Genomic DNA, 6,000 nt, shown 5'->3' on the forward strand with positions numbered 1-6,000 from the left:
GAGCAGCTGTTATATTACATTATTTAAATTTTGTAATGCTTTTAATACTGTTCTTGTACCTGTTTATGTGTTTGTATTTATGTTTATTTGTAATTTTTTTGACATATTCTATACCATTGTATGGTCTATTGAATGAAATAAAAAAATCAAATCAAAACAAACCGGGACAAAGGATGAACAGTAGGAACTCACGTAATTTTTTTTCAATTTATTACTTGCGCAACAATATCAAAATAACAAATAATTTGAAACGTTAAAAACTCACCAAAGTTAGAGGCGGGTAAACAATGGCGAACGCCGCAAGGAAAAAAAAAATTCATACTCGTAAACAAGAAACAAATATTAAGCCGCATGAATACACAGGTATTGTGATGAAAATTAAAAAATTTGATATCTCCTAAAGTATTTGGAATTTCTTATCTCCGCCGGGTTTAATGAAAAGAGGAAGTTAAAGAGCATAGAATAAAAGTATTTTCGGAATTTGTTTTTTTTTTTTTAACAAATATCGCCCAACTATGAAAATTAAAAAATTCTATATATCCTAAAGTATTTGGAATTTCTTATCTCTGCCGGGTTTAATGAAAAGAGGAAGTGAAAGAGCATATAATAAAAGTATTTTTTGATTTTTAACTTTTTTTCTTCGCAAATACAGCTACTCTATATATTTACCCCAATTTTATTTGATAAAACCCTGGCAGGGTTCAAAAATGAAGAAGCCAAGAAAAATGCGTGGCAGGCGATCGTTGATGCCTTGTGCGAACAAAGAGTTCATATCAACTGTAAGTATTCTGTAAATGAATAGAATTACCTTGCAAGGCGTCATATATTTTAATTCAGTGTTTCACATTATTTTTATGCCAGTTTACCTTAATGGCGCCAAAATGACATAATTTAATTTAGTGTTGTTTATTTTTTAGTTATATAGTTACGATTTTTATAGCATTTTAGAACTACAGATAGAAAGTTTTTGTGCAGAAAAAAGTGTTAAATACGTAAACATGCCATACAATGTAAAAGTCTGTAACATCGTACCCTTTCGAAGGATACTCTGTTTAAGGTTAGAAGTGTACGATTGTTCAGAGACCTGGAGGGAAATTGTGATTTTTGCTACCTTAAACCAAATTCTTTTCCTTTCCATTCATCTCGCATAGCGCACGCAACACAAATAAACACATATATCAGCTGTTTTCCTCTGACAAGGCTACCAATACATGTACACAATTTTTCCTTCGCTGCACTTCCTTTAATTTTCGTAAATATTTTGTATAAACTTCCGATTTCTCTGTGCGTGTGTTATTTAAATGTAGGTTGAAGTTCTGTGCTGTGCGTGTGCCCTGTGCGATTGCGTGTGCTATTTTCTGTGCTAAATCATTTGTAGGCTAGCCTTTACATTGTATGGCATGTTTACGTATTTAACACTTTTTTCTGCACAGAAACTTTCTATCTGTAGTTCGAAAATGCTATAAAAATTGTAACTATATAACTAAAAAATGTAAACAACACTAAATGAAAATATGTCATTTTGGCGCCATTAAGGTAAACTGGCATAAAAATAATGTGAAACACTGAATTAAAATATATGACGCCTTGCAAGGTAATTCTATACATTTACAGAATACTTATAGTTGATATGAACTCCTTGTTCGCACAAGGCATCAACGATCGCCTGCCACGCATTTTTCTTGGCTTCATTTTTGAACCTTGCCAGGGTTTTATCAAATAAAATTGGGGTAAATATGTAAAGTAGCTGTATTTGCGAAAATAAAATGTTAAAAATCAGAAAATACTTTTATTCTATGCTCTTTAACTTCCTCTTTTCATTAAACCCAGCGGAGATAATAAATTCCAAATACTTTAGGAGATATCAAATTTTTTAATTTTCATCACAATGCCTGTGTATTCATGCGGCATTCAAAATTGTTTCTTGTTTACGAGTATGAAATTTTTTTTTCTTGCGACGTTCACCATTGTTTACCCGCCTCTAACTTAGGTGAGGTTTTAACGTTTCAAATTATTTGTTATTTGGATTATGTTGCACAAGTAATAAATTTTAAAAAAAATTATGTGAGTTCCTACTGTTCATCCTTTGTCCCGGTTTGTTTTGATTTGATTTTTTATTTCATTCAATAAACCATACAATGGTATAGAATATGTCAAAAAAAATACAAATAAACATAAATACAAACACATAAACAGGTACAAGAACAGTATTAAAAGCATTACAAAATTAAAATAATATAATATAACAGCTGCTCTTCCATGAATAAGCACATATTATATATTATATATAAAAGAAATTATATATAAAAGAAAAGTCATACATAAAAAAAATTACGAAGCTACCTCCTGTTCATAATCGTCTATATTATAAAAACCCTTATGTGCTAAATAAAGAAATAATTCCTTTTTAAATAAATTATATTGGTACATATTTTTTATAACTGATGGTAATTTATTGAATAATCTAATACCAAGGTCAGGTCAGTTACATTATAAATACTTTAAAACTAAACAATCATTAAAATTAATTAATATTATTTTTAATGTCCGCTTAGTTTGACAGTATTTATAATGTAACTGACGTGACCTAATCGACCATTTAAATTAATTAAGCATTCACGAACACACGGCAAAATAAAAAAAAATGCGACGTTCGAATGATAGTACAGGTCTTGTATTGCAAAATAAAAACGGCGATATCTCCTAAAGTATTTGGAATTTCTTATCTCCGCCAGGGTTAATGAAAAGAGGAAGTAAAAGAGCATATAATAAAAATATTTTCGGATTTTTAACATTTTTTTTCCCGCAAATTCCGCTACACTACATATTTATCAAAATTGGTTTGCTTTCAACCAGGCAAACTAAACTTATGTCGAAATTAGTCTCTTCATTCATGTTGTAATTGAAGGAGACTATTTAACTTCCCGCGCATAATATCAAAACAATAATGTACAAGTCTAGTCAAATTACGTACGCATTTAACATTTACAATTGCGCATGACCTCGGTGGTAAGCGAGTTTTCATTGGTCAGCGAGCAGCGCACAGCGCACACGCACAGAGAATATTAAAAGTTGGTCAACTTTCTGTGCGTCGATCCTGTGCTATTTTCCCGTGCGTATGCTGTGCTCGAGTGTAGGTGGCGCAATCCAAAAACTTCGTTTCTATTTTCTGTGCGTGTGCTATTTTCTGTGCTAAATCATTTGTAGGCTAGCCTTATTCACTTAACTATACATATTTCCAGATATTCTTCTTTTATAAAAATCTGGAGTCATGTCAACCGTTAAAGACATGTGTAACAATAAGGACATAATAGTTGTACTTTTGTACCAAGCAGAATATTGCTACGTTAAAATTGTAATTTAAAAATAATTATACATATTTGTTCAGATAAACTTCTTTTATTAAAATCTGGAGTCATGTCACCCGATTATAGCATATGCGTGACATTAAGGACGTTGTGGTTAATCTTTTGTATCAAGCAGAATACTGTTACGTTGGAAATTAAAAAAAAAATCATATTGCTCACTTATCTATACATATTTGTTCAGATAATCCTCCTGTATTTAAATCTGGAGTAATGTCACCCGATAATGACATTTGTGTGACATTAAGGACATTATTGTTAATCTTTTGTACCAAGCAGAATATTGCTACGTTGGAAATTTAGTTTAAAAATATTATATTACTCACTTAACTATATATTTGTTTTCCAAATAAACTTCCTTTATTAGATTTGGAGTCCTGTCACCCAGTTTTGACATATGTGTGACATTAAGGACATTTGGTTAATCTTTTGTACAAAGCAGAATATTGTTCCGTTAAATAAAAATTATAAATAAATAAATACTTCTTAATTCTCACTTAACTACACATATTTGATAAGATATTTATTTATTTAAATTTGAAATCATGTCACCCTGTTATGACTTATATGTGACATTAAGTATAATATGGTTAATCTTTTGTAACTAACAGAATATTGATACTTAGAAATTAAAATTAAAAAACATAATATTGTTTACTTAACTAAACATATTTGTTCAGATTATGTTATTTTATTAAAATCTGGAGTCATGTCACCCGGTTATAGCATATGTGTGACATTAAGGAGATTATGGTTAATCTTTTGTACCAAGCAGAATATTGCTACATTGGAAATTAAAATTTAAAAAAAAATTGCTCACTTAACTATACATATTTGTTCAGCATATCTTCCTGTTTTTAAATATGGAGTCATGTCACCTGGTTATAGCATATGTTACGTTAAGGACGTTATGGTTCACCTTTAGTACCATGCTGAATATTACTACGTTAAAAATTAAAATTTTAAAAAAATTAACTGTACATATTTGTTCAGATCAACTTCTTTTATTAAAATTTGGAGTCATGTCATCCGGTTATGACATGTGTGACATTAAGGACGTTATAGTTAATCTTTTATACCAAGCAGAATATTACTTCATTGGAAATTAAATTTTAAAAAAATCAAAATTTCATATCGCTCACTTAACGATACATATTTGTTCAGATAATCTTCTTTTATTAAAATATTGAGTCATGTCACCCGGTTATAACATATGTGTGACTATAAGGACACTATGGTTCATCTTTTGTAACAAGATAAATATTGCTAATAAGAAATTAAAATAAAAAAAATTATATCACTCACATAACTATACATCCTTTTTCAGATAATCTTTAATTAAAATCTGGAGTCATGTCACCCGATTATAGCATATGTGTGACATTAAGGATGTTATGGTTAACCTTTTGTATCAATCAGAATACTGTTATGTTGGAAATTAAAAAATATTCATATTGCTCACTTATCTATACATATTTGTTCAGATAATCCTGTATTTAAATCTGGAGTCATGTGACCCGATGACATTTGTGTGACATTAAGGACATTATTGTTAATCTTTTGTACCAAGCGAAATATTGCTACATTGGTAATTAAAATTAAAAAAAAAAAAAAAACATTTAGCTCACTAACTATACATATTTATTCGTAGTGTTCTTTTATTTAAATCTGGAGAATTTCAAATCTTAATATTTAATATTTTTTTTTTTGGATTGTAAATACATTTTGATGTACCATAGATGGTTGTGCCCTTCTTGCACTGAATCGCATGATAATTTTCGTGCGGTTTTATTGTGTGGTACTATAATTATGGTACGTTTTTCATAACGAATCTGAGATTCGAATCTAACTTCACCTCAGTTGCAAACCACAGCAAACGTCTTCACACTGTATTAACCATTTTTTGCACAGGTTCTTTACACACTCGAGCTCTAACTACCGCCACCATGAAGTTGTTATTACCTGGAGCTGTTTTCTCTGGACCTGTTTTCTCTGGACCTGTTGTCTCCGGACCTGTTGTCTCCGGACCTGTTGTCTCCGGACCTGTTGCAGGCGTTTGCGGTGAAATTTCGCTACGATTTTTATCACAAATTGGTGCCATTGAACACAATAACACGATCGCGCCCGCACACGCAAATTACACTTATTACTGCCGCCAGAACATCCTGATATGCAGCCTCACTTGACGGGAGAAACGTTCGATTTCCCATTATTCTCAGCGTGAGGCGCTTCATCAAATGCGCCGGAAACGCTCAGCCAATCACGAAGCTCTGTTCGATAAATCAAAAAGAATCTGAATTTAACTAAGAAAATTCTCATAAAATAATAATTTAAACACAATGTATAGTGTCAACGTCTCTCAAAAGTCATTAAATACGGTTTAAAAACAAGACACAGTTTTTAAATAATCATCCTCCCACGTAAAACTTTCCCGGGTGCGTGACGACGGTCACCCTGGGCCGCTGCCGACGCCTGTGATCAAATTTCTCATTTAAAAAATCCAAACAATAAAAAAAATTATCTTCGGTCCGGCCCCAACCACAGGCGTGAAATTATCTATTCGTAACTTTATTTCATAATTCTTGTGACTTACCGACGACACGTCTTCACACCGTAACGATCGCGAGACAACTGC

This window comes from Bacillus rossius, chromosome 17, assembly GCF_032445375.1.
Source record: "Bacillus rossius redtenbacheri isolate Brsri chromosome 17, Brsri_v3, whole genome shotgun sequence".
Classification (NCBI taxonomy): Eukaryota; Metazoa; Arthropoda; class Insecta; order Phasmatodea; family Bacillidae; genus Bacillus; species Bacillus rossius.